Source organism: Meleagris gallopavo, chromosome 2, assembly GCF_905368555.1.
Source record: "Meleagris gallopavo chromosome 2, MGAL_WU_HG_1.1, whole genome shotgun sequence".
NCBI lineage: Eukaryota > Metazoa > Chordata > Aves > Galliformes > Phasianidae > Meleagris > Meleagris gallopavo.
In genome coordinates this window covers 32286394-32304264 of record NC_139405.1, presented here as the reverse complement: position 1 = coordinate 32304264, position 17871 = coordinate 32286394, and the positions used below count along the sequence as shown (strand labels likewise).

At 36.0% G+C, this 17871-nt stretch overlaps 1 long non-coding RNA gene across 1 annotated transcript in view; it reads right to left on the bottom strand.

The window, feature by feature from the left end:
• Positions 1-11810: 11810 nt before the first annotated feature.
• LOC146544928 (uncharacterized) overlaps positions 11811-17871 on the bottom strand; it is a 123823-nt gene continuing 117762 nt past the window's right edge. The window contains exon 7 of the long non-coding RNA XR_014882099.1: positions 11811-11874. This is a non-coding gene — a long non-coding RNA (uncharacterized LOC146544928). The remainder of the gene's footprint in view (positions 11875-17871) is intronic.

Sequence of the window (17871 nt, the reverse complement as noted above, 5' to 3'; positions counted from 1 at the left end):
ATTATATAATACAGTGTATTAAGTGGCTGGCAGTCTCTGGCACTTACTCTTAATTCAAAAAATTACTTCACCTAAGACTCAAGCAGCTGTGTAAATCTGTGCCAATGTCAAAAGTGCTTATGCAAATGCAGTGGGCAGAGTTATCATTCCCCTGTGAAGTTTAGGAACATTCTAGCATTTGGCTTTATTTGTTTGCAACGATATCTGAAAAGAAAACATTTATACCAGAAATATTTCTACATTTTCCCAGTGCTCAGTTGACACAGAAGGTATTTTCTACTAGAAGGCTTTTTCATTTTTTTACCCATGACTGGAGATTAAAGTATTTTCAACATTCTTTGTGGAGGTTTTGACTAAGGATCCCTGCAAGTCAAACTCTTGACTCAAAACTGATTCACTTCTGCGTGATTCCCAAGTGAAGACATTGAAATCTAAAATTTCTTGTATTTCTATTTGACAAAAATATTCAAAAGGATTTATTTATTTATTACACTGAAAAATCAATTATTGAATGTGCAATCATCTCTACTCCATTCCATCTCCATTAGTGCTACCCTTGAGTGTCATCTCTTTTTAGACATTACTTGGAACAAAGCCACTCAGCTCTGCCACTTACAATCGAAGGAGGATGATATCTTCCTCTCTTATACAAATGTGGGGCTTAGTGCTTACTTTTTTCTACTAAGATGACATCTCTCCAGCTGTGTTCAGCTATGCCCCCACTATTTTAACAATGTCAGCTTTAACAATATTTTGTCCCAGAAGACGATAATATTTAGTATCCAGATACGCAGGCTGTGCAAAACATCTCACTTAAATATTTTATTTGACTGATGAAGAACTTTTCTCTTTGGAAACAGAGAGGAAAGAGAGGAGGAGGGTGGTTATTTTGCTCAGAAACACTGGCTCTGTCAGTGAAGTAAGAAAGAGTGTATCCTTGTCTCTGTCTTGGCCTGGCTGTAAAGAAGCTAATGCTTATGTACTTTGCTCCACCTGGTTCTTCACTCCCTTTAGAGGTTTAAAGAGTGTCTTTATAATATACAATAAAGATGATAGCTGACTCCTTACTTGATATGTGTCTGTGGAAAGACATGATAACACCACACCCCAAGTCTGCAAATTTTAATGAAATGAGAAATAACACTAGGCAGTTGTTAAAAGACCATCTTTGAATACTAAAGACTTTGTTAAATTCCTTTCACTCATCCTTTAGATCCTTCTGTTGTGGATGAGGACCTTTCTGTGTTAGTAGTTTATACTGGTAGAAGTAGGAAGCAAAAGTATTAAGGCAAAATATGTGTTATATTTCAAAATATACTAAAATTATCTTCCATCCAAATTTTAATAAGTGCTAATCCAAAAGTTCTGTCTTTGTCTATTATATTTTCCATTAGTTCAGGAGCAGTGGTAGATTTCATTTCAAAGAAATTAATTCTAACATTATAATTTATTTAAAAATAAAATTTATCTGTGTCCATCATATTTTAGAATTGTGAAATCGAAAGTGCTCTGTATATTTCAAGTCTGAACACTTGTTGTTGATGTCAAAAATGCGAAGAGGATTATGAAAAATATCAAGAGGAAAAATGAAAGATTTCCTGTTAAAATGAAGACTCACAAGAAAGCAGAGACAAATCAAGGGGAAGATTCCTGTTGACTTTTCCACACACTGGAACAGTTGGATAAGATTCCAGCGCTATGTATTTTAGCAAGTGTTTTGGTATGGGATGCTAATTTTTTTCTGATACACTATAATTGTGAAATCTTTAAATAAAGATAAAACAAATAAGTTAGATATCATTAGATAGTTAGATATCATAAGTTAGATATCATTATTTCAAGAAATGTAAAACATTTTAATATGCCTTTCAGGTCTCTTTTTGGTGTAAGTTTAATGTGGAGGTAAATGTGAAATGATAACAGTACCTTATTATTATATTTTAGTGCATTTATCACAGTAGCTAAGAAATTGCACCCCAATATATTAAGAATAACACATGACAATGAACACATTTCATATAGCTTTTCTTTTTTTTTGTTATACAACTAAAACTGTTCATGCTGTGAATGCATTAAGAATACGGTTTGCACTTGAGTTGAATTAATTATGCTGACTCATTATCAAAAGTGAGGAGTGAAATGTCTTGTTTTAACACTGTGTATTTGTAACTTAGGGACTCTGTTATTTTCTGGAAGCTCATCCTGCTTCATAGCAAGCAGATTTGCCTCTTGTTGACATCAGGAAAAGCTCTAGTGGCAAATATTACAAATTAAAACAACAAAAAAACCCCACAACTAAACACCATCAAAGCCAACACCAAAGACAAAAATACTCTGCACTATTTTCTGGCATATCAAGTCTCAAATATCCTTCATAACTGAACACGAGATTATACCTTTTCATAATTCTTTAAAATGAAATAAATATAAAGGATTCCTTTAAATTAATTCTTAAGTTTTCTTCTGCTCCCTGCAGTGACTTTCCTTGAGAGGACGACCACATGGGTAGAGAAACAGTGATTTTTGGCTAAAGCTATTTAGAAAGTTAATTAAAGCCCTAACTATGATTTCAGTCTTTGTTCGTACCATGTTGCTTACATCTGTTGCATATTTACCATTCTCCAGCTCAAAAACACACCTAGAAACATCATTGCAGACTCTAGGAAGCCATACAGAATTTAATTTTCATATGATGAATCTGGTAATTTCTCAAGGAAGCATCCAGCCTCACTGTAATACAGAAATGTTCTTATGGGGTACTACCAATATCCCTGTGAACTTAGGGCTCATTAGAAAGGCAGGTATTCTAAGGATAATGTTTTCCATATGAAAAGAAACAATCAAAGTACCACGGTAACGTCTGAATGTTTTACTGGAGAATATTTCCCCAGCTGTCTTATCCTGTGAAGAAAACAAAGAAAAATACAATGCTGTTTTGCCGGACAACCCTGCGCATTGCAGTAGAGTCCCCAGGGCCTTTTCCTGGGGAACAGCAGCAAATAGGACAGCAAGATCCTTTTAAAAGCCACCGGAGCTTCAGGATACACGGTGCATAAAAAGATGGTTGCTGAAGAAGGCATCTTTTTGTGATGCTCAGTATGCACTGAAACTCTCTGGTCTGAGGTAGTTTCACCACGTGGATCTATGCTCTGTGCCTTTATTCAGAGCTCAACAGGCTCTTTAGTTATGGTCAGTGTCTCCCAGGAGATCAGAAACACTTATGTTTGAGAACAAAGTAACTGAAGTCAGCACAGAATTCAACATAAAACTTGGAGTATATTTCAAAACATAAAGAAAGATATACTTTAAACTGTGCAAATACTTGAATTATCCAATGAAAAATTGTCTCTGCATGTGTTACAAAGTAGCCTGAGTTATTTTACCTAGACATAGTCCTGATTACCACCTTGTTGGCAAGAGAAACTAGGGTTCTTCTCCCCATAACTTTTTGTCCTTTAGTATCCATACAGCTGGCAAGAGGAAGTCCACAGTTTAATCTTTCTTCCATTTTCACATCCTCTCTGTCACCTGCTAAATAACTGTTTTCAACAACCAGTGGAGTTGATCAGATCTGCACCTTCAGATTGGTTCTTGGTCCTTTTGAGGGAAAGTAAGAGCCAAAGAGAGGGAGCTCCCTTGGACTCCCCTATTCAGCAGTTCCTGCCAGGGCCATTTCAGCTCCAGTTAGCACTCTCATCACATAATAGCAACACAGCAAATTCTTTTTCTTGTACATATAACCCCTGAGAAAAGTACTGCTGATTCCTCTTCTTTTCAGAGAGAGTTATCATTGCCTATTTTCCTGTATATTTCCTATATGATTGCTCTGCTTCATTACTCATTTTGTGGTTGGATTTTAAAGCAGAAAGCTAGTTAATAAATCTCAATGTAATGAATCATTCAAACCATCTAGCCACTTGGCTGATGGCTCTTTTCTCACAGTGACCATTTTTCATAGTAATATTTTATATATTAAGATATTTTGGTCTTTGGATCATAAAAAGCTGCTTAGCAATGCATTTATTTACTCCAGAGGACAGGGATAGTCTGCTACTTTAAAACATTCCCCTAGTTTAAAATGTTTCTGCATTTAAGAAAAAACAGCAAATAAACAAACAAGCAAACAAAAAACTCTCTTCCAGTCAGGTACTATAAATTATAGCAGATGAGATATAATTTATCCTTGCAGCAAAGATTCTTTTCCTTTCTTTGCTTACCTGTGAGTTTGATGTAATAGCTACCGTCAAATTATTATCCTCAGACTGGAAATAATTTACAGATAAGAAACACAGCACTTACTTTGACATATATCATATATATATCTTTGGTATCACCTTATACTGTGCAGAGTCAGAGCAATAGGATCTTCTACTTAAGTATCAGTACCCAGCTATATTTTAGACTGTTAGAAATGCAGTATAACTCTTGCATGGGTGCCCGCATTGTAAAAACCGGAATTAATCTGGACAACTCTTTTAGCTGGGGTCATTCAGCATCTAGAAGAATCAGATCCATGAGTACAGTGGAATGCCCTCTCCTTGTTATTCTGTGAGTTTTATGTTTGTTTTGTTTCTGCTGCCTTTGTTTTTCCTTAGCCTCTGAGATTTGGTGTTCAGACAGGAAGAACAGGAATGTTTCCTCTGAGAAACTGCTTTTGAAGAACTATCACCCCTGAACAAGAAATTAATAATACATAAGAAGCTACTAAGAAATGTGAAAAAGGATTAATATCAACAGCTCCCTACCTAACTACACTAGCATTGCTATGGGTATTATGAAAGCAGGTTGTCTTTTAAAGAGCAGTATCATTAGTTGTCATTGCTGTTTCCACTTACTTTTCACTTCTGTCAAACCTGAGAATTGCAAGAATGGTAGTAAAATAAAATGAAGCACCCATCTGTCATTGTCACTACTAACAGCACATTCCTGCCTTATTTCTAAAGCTGCAGCAGATATGGGGTAGGGAGTCTACAACTGGGAAAAAAACCTGCCCAGCTTGGCCACAGTCACATCAAAGGAGGCTCAGAAGTTTCTCTGGTCTTGTGACACTTCCTGAGATATTTGCAACTATATTAAAATGCCAATTTGAAATTTTTATAATAATCATGCTTTCTTGATCTAAGAGAGCTGTAGAGAGTAAAGAAAGAGTTTTACCGGACATTTCCCCACGGAATATTTCCGTATGAAAGAAGCCTTGTTTTCTTAACAAGTTTTTCTTCATTAGACACTTTTTATCTGGCTTCTGTGATTATCATTGTGATATAATCAAATGAGTCTGAGACAGAATTGTTATCAAGGACATGTAAATTACCATTAGGGTCAGCTCCAAAGCTCCAAATAACCCAGGACTTAATGTCACTGTCCCAGTGTGGATGGAACACAGTGCCTGTGGTATTGGATCCCAGATATGGCACACCAGTCACAACCCAGATGTAAAATTTTAATCCAGATGAACCTTTCTTTTCTAGATATCCTGTTCTGTACTCACACCAAGCTATGCTCCAGGAAATTTCATCATTGTTAGGTCTATTTATGGACTGTTTGCTTCCTGGTACTTAAGCTGATGTACAGTTTGGCATGGAGATAATGGGAGATAATGAGCTTTCCTCTTTGGAAAAAAAAAAAAAAAAAAAAAAGAAAGAAAGAAAGAAATAAGAAAAAGAAAAAAAAAAGAAAAATGTGTAATTGCAGTCCATGTTATCCGATATTTTCTTTCCAATTTTTTCATGGTCAGGAGGAGGCCATAGAAGCATAGAACAGTTAATGTAACAATTGCACAATCTCTGCATATCTCAGCAGCTGAGAGTTACTATTCCTTGCCATGTAACTCCAGTCAGTGTACCAACATTGTTAATGGCTGCCTCCATAAAACACAAACAAATGGTGAAAGGAGGAAAATAAAAAAAAGCCAATCAGCAAAGAAAATATGTTCCTGATTTCTTTTTGTTCAAATTATCAAGTTCTATTCTCTGTTTCATCAGTAGAAATACAAATCTACTCCTCCATTATAACCTTATCCCAGAAAACTAAACTTGCAGTGTTTTATTTATGTGACTGAAAGAAGAACTTGTACCTGTATGATAGAAGTTATTTTCTATTTCAGTTGAGTTGCTAATTCTTTTGGGGACACAGCAATGGATTAGTTGAATTAAATTTACAGAGGCAGAAAGAGTTTTACAGTGATTTTGAGCCAGGCTTGTGGTATATTTTGATCTCTTTTGTTTTCTTGTCTGTCTGCAGAAATCTGAAAACATTGTAAGTATTATACCTACTAGAAAGAGTTTACAACACTATTTCCAAACTTATACTGAAATAAAATGGTCCCGTATTTTCTCTTATGTACTTGAAAGTATATGCTTTTTTTTTTATTCATTATACTACATTGTTTACTTTCCTTGCCTGGTTGGTTTTCCAAAGTCCTGCAGTTTTTATCTAGATAAATTACTATTAGCATGAAATTTTTTCAAGGGCTTTGTAGCACAGTTTCCTAAGGGAGCATGGTTTACATGATCATTTCTCTGTGTGTGAACTTGAAAGAGAGATACACAGAAAAAGAAGCTTTTGAAGTTATTAGCTGGGATTAACTAAATTTGACATAGTAGCTAGGTCTTCAAAATTGTTAAAAACCCATGAGTTTGTAGAAATCTATCTGAGGAAAGGCTCAAACTGGAAGCAACATTTGTAGGCAGCCTCTGATACTACCTCAAATATCAGAACATCCACACAAGCAACAGCTATCAAGAAAACTTGGTACTCTTCATTAATGTTCTTTGTGGAGGTTTCACTTTTCTCTCTCATATGTGAAAACTCCTGTTTTCTCCCTAAAGAACATAGGTGTTTCTAATGCAAAACTCAGACATCAAAAAAGTGAATTTGCACGAGACATCTTCACAGCTTGATACAATCTGTCTTTAAAATTAATAATGCAAATTAATGTTAGCATTGTGAGTAGTGTAAGACAAAGTAATAAAGCCCTTCCCCACTGAACTCTATGGCAAAGCTCCCTTTGTGTTTATTCTGGCATAATTTCATTCCCAGAGAGTCAAGGATAGGTTTTCAGTGAGTATTTGAAGGAAAATTATCCTGTAATTCCTTCCAACAAACCAGGGGTGATTACAGTTACGGTGTGTGTGGTTTTAAATTAAGCTGCTTAAGGCAAAGGGAACATCTTGCTATACAACAAAATAGGCAGATTTTGTTCCTAGTTTTAGCAAGGAAACAGACTAAACTTGGTGGAACTGCTCTGCTGTGTAAATGAGACTAACCACTGAGTTATACTGGTCTCTCTCATGCTGGTATTAAATGTACCAAACAGGGTAATTGTATTGAGCTGTACAACACAGAAAAACTTGTCATCCTTAAGGCACTTTAAATACAAATGTATGGTATTTTCATCAGCTGCAGCACAACCTGCTCTGAGTTATGTGCAACAAAAGGTAGGCATTTTTGCTTACTTACAGAAGAATTAAATGCATTAAAGATATGAATCACTTAGTTGTATTAATGGATGGACTGCTCATTTTCACTGAAAACCTCTATTCTGGTAGCAGAGACAAATAGACACTGATGAGATACACTATGCTTTGCAAGTCAAAACCTACACGTTCACAGCATTAGAAGAGTTCCAGGGCTTCAGCCCAATAAATCCAGAAAGGGTAAAGGCCACAGTGAATAACTTGAATACATTCTAGAAAGAAGAACTGTTCTAATATTTGCCAGCAATACAGAATACAAGTAGATATGAAACAATGTTGTGACTAAATTAAACTCAGTCTGAGAATCTCTGATGTACGTGTGCATGAAATACACAGATATCATAGGCATCTCCTTAGAATCCTGGTATTGCAAGGGACACCCTTCTGCCATCAAGTTCATCATCGTGCTTTTACATGCAACCAAACTAAATAATTTCTTTCACAAGCTGCTCGGACTCTGTCTTAAAATTGCATAGCTATTCTCTTTTCCTTCGCAGATATCAAAAAGCTACTCTAATGCAGTTGAGTCCATGGAGGCCTGCTCCAGTTCTCAGGAAGGTTGTTCACCTTGTTTCCAGTCTAAATGTGTTCATTTCTGCCCATTTGTCCATCAGCATCAGTCTCTAGCTTGAAGCATTCCTATCCTTTGATGCTTCATACAGTGCAATTAGATCTTTCCTCATCTTTCATTTAGTTAACCAAATAAACCCAATAGCCTAATGTAGGCTATAAAGCCTGCCTTTATCCACTTATTTTCTCTCCTCACAATCTATCGTTTACTGTCCTCTGATTCTTAAACTGCTCAGCTTTTGCCTTCACCAGTCCCAATTACTGGGCTTTTCAGAAAATAAAAATCAAGGCAAGCTTGCCAAACTTCAGGTGACAGCCAGACAATCCGCTAAGCAACAGGAAAACCAGAACATTCACTTATCTCAGAGGAAGGATTGTTCCTTTCTAGGAACAAGTCATATATAAACTCTTCTGTTCAGTGTTTGGAGGGTTTTGCTGAGCCACTGATATGAACTGCACCACAGGTTATGATTCTGATTAATATTTTGGCAAGTCTTACATTTTTGCATTATCTAATGATACTTCTTTATATATTTATTTAGGATATTTTGTGCTTTTCTATCAGCATTGGAATAGAACCATTTCTTTTCTCTTGTGTTTGTATCATTAGCAGTGCATGAGTGTCCTTCTTATGAGATTGAGATCTGATTTGCACAAGATGTGATTTCATAGGCAGCGTTCATACAGAGCCATGTCTGCCAGTATATGTTATAGCTACACATTTTTGAACTATTTATGTTCATACTATAGCTTTCAAGTAATTTGCAAGCTTAAGGAAAGTTATCTTCTGGTATACACACTTAGGCAAATAATTTATATGCTGTTAAAAACAGACTCTGTGTAGTAGATGTGATTTATTGCCAAAGCAGTTCAGAAACATTACTAAGTAAAGTAAGTGTTTTCCCTATAACTGCCATTCCACTATGATACAAAAGTACTCTCTTGGGACAGATTGTAATTTATAAAGATGATTTCTTGGCTTTTTTCTTCATATCTCCTCTTTTTATTTCTTTGGAAAATTAAATAAAAAAGTAGGTATTTGATTGAGATGATCCCTGATATTTTAAATTGGTGAAATCTCTGCTTATTCTGTGTTAACGTGAAAACTATCCTACCTTCATTAAGACTGAAATTCATCTTTTTAAATGGACAATGTATTCTTTATAAAGAATTGTCTATGCCAGCCATATGAAAAGCCATATGCTTTTCATTTCAAAATTGCGCTACTATAAAATAGATTCTATTCACTTCGTAGTGGTATAAAGACAGTTAAGTACATCAAACCAGCAGAAGCTGGTGAGTGTTATAAACATGCCCATATATTAATAAACATGGCCATGTTCTTGGCTGACACAAATTAGAGTGTATCCAATGATATCAGTGTAACTTTGCTACAGTGCAGGGAAAATACTGGAGAAAGCTCATGGCAATTTGCTATATATGAAATATGTGAAGAATTAACATGACTGTGCTTGTCTTTGCTGTAAGCAACTTGTCTTGATATTCTCTTCATTTCTTCCAGCCTTGCTCTCTTTTCTGGTTTGTGTCCCTCTCTAATCCCCAACCTATGTATTTTACACTCTTAACAGAGCTGTGCTTTTTAAGTTGGCTTGCACCCTGGGGTGTCAAAACTTTCGTTTTCCTTTTCTGCAGTGAAAGAGGTGCAGGAAAACCCTTTTGAGATAATACTTGTTGTCTAGCCATTCTCTTTCAGCAACAAGATATACAGAAACTGCGTTTCAGAGAATAAGCCCTGCAGAGGCTTTCTCAAGTACTTTACATTTTATCATAAATATGATGAAGTCAGCTAAACAGAGCAATGGATTTTAAAAATGAAATATGCTGTTCCCTATAAGTGGAATTGCTTTTACAAAAGCCCATAGGATTAGATTCTCAGCTGAGGCTTCAATGAAAACACATTAGAAATCTAATTACCTGGGCTGCTGAGTTGATAGTAGATGATACCAAAATAACAAACCAATTCTGTCTGACAAAAATCTCACAAACTAATGATAGTTTCAAGTGTTGGGCTTATGTTTGCCTCCTTAGTCTGAACAAAACATGAAAAGCTGTCATGTCAATAATGCAAGAAAATTACATTATCTGCTCCCGAAATTATTAATGCTTGCTGCAGAATGCCTATTTAAATCACTCAACAGAACCTTTCCACCGAAAGAATTTGTGTTGCCAAATAAAATCTGGTAATGCACACTGGCAAATCATTTTTCCATTTAAGATAATGCAATTAAAGTTGATTTCCCATTAAATTTTCCTCTTCTCAGAAATCAGCAAGGAAAGCCCTGCAGGTTCAAACTTTAATTATTTAAATGCTTATAAAATATACAGCTTGTGAGGTCTAGATGAGCAAATAAAATGAGGGAATGCTGAGCCCAGGCATTTCAAAACTCTTAGGCATTTAGAATAATTATTAGTTAAACTTGGAAAGTATTCTGAAAAAAGGAAAAAATGCCAGAGGGATGTGTCAGAAACAAGGAATCATTGTCTAACTTTATTACTTATATTTTTAACTTGTTAAAAACTATGGGGAAAAGAAAATTAATGTTACATTTGAGATTACTGGTTATGTAAAATAATGAAGAATACTGTAAGGTAAATAGTTAGAAGTATTTTCTGTTGATAATCCAGACAAGTTTCTTATTGGCTATGTTTTTTTCAGCTTGGTTTACTGTACCAATGTTGATTTCATGGACAAGTCAGTGCCTGAAAACACCAATTCTTAGGTGCAATTAATGAACTGAAGAATGAATGTCTTTATCTGAAATCTGGCCTCAATGCTATGGCTATGTCTAAATCAGGATCCCTGTATATGATAATGTTTTCCCTACCTCTTTCCTACTTGCATCCTGTTAAGTTGGCTGTAACTACTGCTTTGCTCTCACATGACAAACATTCAAAATCTAAGACTAATTCACAGCTGCATGAGTTTGATGTAGATAACTTACATGCTTAGCAAGCTTCCACATGTCTCTCAAACTAATTCCTGAGGAAATAGTTTTCAAAACTAAAAACATTTTCTGGCCTTGTCAGCAATCTCTCATTGTATTTTCACCATGACAGGACTCATTACTGCCATATAAGAGCTAAAGAAATGAATGTTATCCTTCCTTTCACAGAGGCAAGGGGTGGAAAAGTGCAATAGTGATATATGTAGGGGAATTCAGATAATTTGGCAAGAGGGGAATTCCCTGAATTTTTTCTCTTATCACCTAGGTCGACAATGCAGCTGTACAAAACATACTTTTGTTCTCTCTGCTTTACTGAAAGCATGATCATTGGCCTGTTGTCAGCAGTGGGATCCCAGCTTCGGAAAAGCACCTCGGCCAAACGAGAGCCAGCTCTAGGCTGTATAGCCCAGTCTGACAACCAAAAGCTGAGGAGAGAGACAGACATTAGTTTTGGATCTGCTGGGGGACTCCCAACCCACTGTTTCAGTGAATGAAAATTGTGCAAGTGTGTAAAAAAATCATTCAGTGAAGTAGAGGACAATTGATCAAACTGCTACCTGAAACCACAAAGGAGCAAACTCACAGTAGAGAGACATTTTTGTATTTTTGCTGTACTGAGGCATCATTGCTACCTGTTATGTTTTTGGGCTTTGGCTTTTGTGACAGCATTACATTACAGATCTCATTATATCATGTCACAGATACTGAAGCAGTCTTAAAAATAATGGCCATTGAATAATAAAATAACAAAATAATAGAATCATAAAATGACTTACGATGGGAGACACCTTAAAGACCATTCAGTTCCGGTCTTCTCTGCCATGGGTAGGGTTGCTCCCCACTAGGTGAGTCTGTCCAGAGCTCTGAGTAGATGACAGAAGATACAGAATCACTATCACTGCATGTAATCAAGGTAAACTAATGGGAACTGTGTAGGAATCTAAGAATACCAAATTCTAGTGGAACAGGGAGGTAGAGTAAATTACCCAAAACATTACCTCAGCTCTCTAATATCTATGGATTTTGAGTGTCAGCTGAAACGAAATGCAACACATAAAAATGTTCATTATGTACAATTTTAAAAAACAATGGACTGAACTACGCTATTGTTTATTCCATATCTAGCTTATTAACTGCACTGATGTGGTGTGTGAAGAAGTAAAGGGTTGGATTATCCCTCACATGGAAAACCTCTGTGAGAAAGCAGTAGGGTGAGGTAGGAGAACATATTTCCAGAAAATGTCTACCCTCTCTCCGTATATTTCTTCTCCCTGTGGAGCAGGTAAAGGGAGACATCCAAGAGTTCTGCAAGTTCTCTGGGAGCAGAAGGGTATTCATATCCTAGCCAATCTTTGCCAAGTGGTACAATGTCAAGGTTTGGTGTGGTTGAATGTGTTCAGGGTTACAGCACGCCCAAGATAGATCCTTAGTTTTGCTCCAGTCCTACTCCTCAAATCTCATGAGCAGTGGAAAGAAGTAGAGAGCTACATGATAGTACTTTTTTCTGAGTTTTTTTTTCTGAGGTTTTTGTTTGTTCTGAGATGCAAGGGTGAGGATAGTGGAATGGAGATAAATGAGAACAACTCAGAAGAAAGAGAAGATGAGGAGGTATGAGAAAGGTTGAAGGGGCACAGAACAAAGGGGGACAAGGTGGGCATGAGAGGGAACATATCTGGAAAAAAGAAATAAAAATCAAGAGAGATTATCTTGGTGGAAAGATGGGGCAGAGAGAAAACAAACTCCACCTTTGGAAATGGGTTCAGTATAATAAAATAAAGTCAAGTAACACTAAATTTGTAACTATTTCTAAGGACAACAAGTCATTCAGCCTACTCTGAATCCATGATTGAAGATGTATTCAGGAGAAATGGACAGGAGAAATAGACAGCCTCTCTTATAAGCCTAGAAGCCTAGCTGTGTCAAAGGAAGCCAAACTGTGCTCAGGGACTGGCTTTCACGTTGTGACAAACTGGAAATAAAATCAGACATTTCCAAAAATGGTATGGGTTTCTTTTACCATATTGGCTACACCATGACTTGTTTTATAAATTTCCATCAGATTTTAATAATCATGATGCTATTGGAAGCTGCTATCATTTTCCTCTTAGGTACTTCCATTCCCTGAGAGCAGAAACGAGCACTGGTATCATGAATAATACTGCCAACAGAGTTCAGGTCCTTGGGAGCTACAGGGAGGGTCTCATCTTTTTTTAATTTAAAAAGTGATAATAAAGATTTTTAGTTTACATTGCCTCATTCCAGTACTCCCAAAGATGGGTGAAACTGTGGTAGGTTGTGTGAAGAGAGGAACTGAGAACCATTATATTCTTGTCTAGTCCACCACACACCGCTATGAAAAGACATTGCAGAGTAATCTACAGAATAATTCTTGTGGCACAGATCATTGGTTCCTCATGGTGAGGCTCATAATTTGATTTTTGCAGATTCATTTTGTATTTCACTCTATAAAACTGGGATTGAGTTTTGTCTGAGCGAGCTCAAGAATTTATGTCACCGGTAAGTTCTGTTTTACCTTTTTTCACAAAATCTTTAAGTCAAATAAGAAATTAATTCCTATGCAAGATATTTACTTTACAGATTGCAACACATTCCCCTGTGCCGCTGCTTCATAGGCTTCTTAATGTTAGTACAAAAGCTGAGTATTTTTGCTATATTCTCAAACAGAAAACAGAAAAACAAAAGACCTGCGTGCCTCCATTGAAAAGTGGGATGCCATCCTCATATCTCCAGAAGTTACCAAAGTTAAAGTTTACTCTTTAGTGTGACACAAGTGTTACAACACAAGATGAAAGTATTCACCCTTATTCATGAGAAATTCTATCTGAATTCTACCTTTGCACCAAAGCACTAGCTCTATAAGCTAGCAAACACTAACAATCTTACCATATTTGAGTTTTTGTTTATTTATTTGTCTGTTTGTTGTTTGTTTTTATGCATAAGAAAGTGCTCTGAGTGAGATTCTGGTGGTACTAGTGTCAATGGAAATATTATAATTGATTTTAGTGGAGCAAGGATTTTATCTGTTGTATCCTAACAAATTTCTTAACAAGCCAAAAGTAACTTCCTTGAACTGGTCCTCTCAGGGCTATGCTTCAATAGAGCAGCCTAAAAGACAGGCAGCCTTTACTTGCCAGTTTTCCTTTCTGAAGATAATACTAAAACATTGGTGGTTTAATATGAGTCATCATTATAGTTCAACCTATTGCTTCTGTCAGAAGATTGTTACAAAAGTAAGCATTACTAATTAATAACTGTTGAAATTAATAGCACAACAGCTTTCTTATTGCTGGGAAAACTTGTGGGTTACCATGTGATAAACATTTGCTTCTGCAAATAATTCACATAAACAGCTACACAGCTGTTAAATTGTATGCAATTAGACTGAACTCTGCCCATCTGTTAAGAGGATTCCATAACCCTATAGAATAAGTGACAACACAAAGCTTGCCTGAGAAAATTAGCAACAAGGTGTTTAATCAGTGTCAAAACAGATGTCCATTTGATTGTAAGTATAGCTGCTCGATACATGATATATGTATATCTGAAGAAGATAGGTTGCAATGAGAAGTAATCTCATGTATAGGGACTGGATTTACCTTTAGTAAATGTTTTCATTTGTGCTGTTGCAGTACTGCTAACTTTGAAGCATGGGTTTCTTTGTCTTTCTGCTTTGTGAAAAAGGAAAGCAGGCCCAGGAGACACACTAAATTTCAAGAAACAGCTTTGACAAATTAGCATATTCTAATGTTAGAAATGCTTAGGGATCCTGAACCCTAATTCAACTTTAGTTATCATTCTCTTCCTCTCTCTCTCCCAGTGTCCTCAGCATCCAACGGTTCATAAAGACCACCATAGCGGTCTGTCAAGATGATGAAAACAACATTTTTATTGAAGATGTAGCTAAGCAAATGTACTGAAATAAAATGTCTTTTGGTATGCATGTACTATAGTTATGCATGCAAACTTTGAGTATAAATGAGGTTTAGTATGTGAGATTCATCTGAGTGAATGTGCTCCCAAAGCCCCTTCTTCCCTGGCATTTCACCACTCCCTGATCCGAAGCCTACCTGCAAAAGTCTCTCCTGCACCTGGACTTTTTTTCCCCTCTTCTACTCCTCTTCTAAAGAAAAAGAGTGTCTCTTTTTCTTTAGACCATCTGAGGATATTATTCTGGCACTTTGCTTTCAGGAATTTATAATGGCCTGCCTAAGGCAGTAGTTGCACATGCGAAAGCATACTAAAAAGATCAGGAATGGAAAATTTAAAATGTACTAAATATGGAAAACATACGTATTATTCTTCAAATGCAGTTTCTTCCCTGACTTCATTCTGTGAGAACGTGGACATTTATTACTAAAATATTATCTTGTATTACATCTGTAATGGAATCCGATTTAGAGACTAGACTTAGTTCCTCAAAATTTGTCCCAGTTACTTTTTACTGGGCCCTACCTCTCAGCAAGAGTGAACCAAAGTACATGAAGAGACAGCTTTCCTTAGCCTCCAGTGCAATTTTGTAGTAATTTAAAACATGTAGCAAAGAAAAAATAGTGTTCTATCACCATTAAAATTTAATGTACTTGCATAAGCATTTCATAACAGTGTTGGGCTGAGAATACGGAATTGCAGAGACAAATGTTCAAATATGAAATCTATATTTATTCTTTTCATTCACTCAAACAGAAAATGAATGTTTAACCTCAAGGTTGCAGTCTGATTATTACTTTATATTCCTTTTTAATTGCTCTTTATTAAAGTATTCATAAGGATACCTATCTATATTTATACTAACATATCACATCCATATATTTAAATATAGCATTAGGCATGATGTTTAAACAGACTTAAGTGACTGGAAAGTCCGCTTAATTTATTTCCAAAAGGACTATGAGATCTAAGTAATTCAAGTGTTATGAAAAAAAAGAAATTTGAGTTGCATGTTGAACTCAAACATGGGATACTGTTTGGGAATGTGAGCTCACCTCAAGACTATGCCTTATGAGCTACTTCCCGAAGCAAAGGGGAATTGCCTTAGCTTCTCCTTGGAGTCAGGATGAGCTATGTCTTTGGTGTTGCATCTTCCCCTCTATTTCTGGATTCAGACACCATATTTGCATTTAGGAAAACACTACTATCTTGTCCTTTTTGGAGTTCTCTGTTGAAGACAAGAAGATGTGAAAGAGAACTTAAAACCCTAAATAACTGCTCTGTAAATAGTAGACCTAATTTTCTGTTGCTCTACATTAACTATCTTTCCAAGAAGTTTCCCACTATTAACTCTTTTCTGAGCTTGAGTGTTTTCAGAGTTGCATTTGCATGCTGATGATACCTGGGACCAGACAAAAAGAAATTAGTTATTTCTCCCACTGAAATTTTGTGTGGTATTTAAACCGTTTTTGTTGTTGTTGTTGTTGTTTGTTTTTTGTTTTAATGGGAATTTTGTAATATGAACTACTGAGACCACAACAGAGTTTATGGAAGGAGAGGAGACAGGCACTATGTTCTCACCTACTGCTCAGAAATGGCATTTTAGAAAATCCATACACACAGTCTGCTAGTCATTGCACAAATCAAAAGAGTAATTAGCTATTCTGCCTTTATTTCTTAGTTTGAGGATTTGTTTATTTTTAGATGTATGACTTTGAAGGTCTCCCATTCTACTATAAATGGAAGGAAAACAAGAAACTGAGTGGACAGAATAAATTGTTTGGTACCTGAAAGTAGTCTCTCCTTGGGGAACTGTGCAGTCTCAGGCTACCTGTTCCTGTTCCCTGAATGTGTACCCCTGTATCTATGCATGCTACTTGCCCTTAGGAAAACTCCAACGTGGTTCTACTTCTCCTCTGCCAAGCTCCACTGGGTGCTTGATTGTCTTGAGAGCAAAAATTCACAGTATTAAAGAATAAAAATTTTTAATCAGACTTTTTTTTGAAAGCAAATATGTGATTTCTTTTTAATAGGAAAAACAAACCTGTGCATAGAAGCTATACAACTAGAGGTCAACCAGGGATGTCAGACAGTTTCATTTTCTTCTTTGCACAGGTCTTCAGTAGCACAAATATAGGAAGTGATTCAACATAGATAAAGTTAGAAAAACAGTTACTGAATTGTGGATTTTTTCTCTGAGTCCATTTAAACAGTTGAATTTCAAGTTAGAAAATATATTGCTTCTTGTTGCCTCAATAATTTTCCCTTGATAAATTTTTTTAAATCAATTAGTACACTTCCTTCAGAATCACTACAGACATGTACAACTCTATTCTAAATTTGCCCTTTGTCTGTTAGTAGTATTTCATTGCTCTCATGTACCTTCATCTAGAGTTAGATAAGTTATTTTTCTTTAAATCAGGAGAAATGAGAGCCTCAGTCTGAGTGGTGCATACCCTGCTAATCACTGTAGATAGATCTTTGCTTTCACCAGGAAATTTCAGGTTGAAAGCACTAATAAATTACTTTGAAATGACTCCAGTTGAAATACAACAGGCATGCTTCTAGTGACTTTTTTGACAATCGTTATTCCTTTTTCACAGACATCTATATATTCAGACAAAATATATCCCTACCTAATTTACAGGCCTTTCAGGGAAACACAACAAATAAACAAACAAAAAAAAACAAAGCAAACAAAAACAAGCCACCCTTACTTTCCTGGAGATATTCCTTTCCTTCTCTTCTTCAGTTCTCCATTTTCTTTCTTTTGAAGGAAAACACTTCAAGATACCTACCAGATGAAGACAAAAGATACTCTCCACCAGCACTCTTCTCCATGATGGTGCAAGGCATTCTGATAGAGTGTAGAGAGACTTGAATATCTTTTGAACCTTCAAATGCTTGTAAAC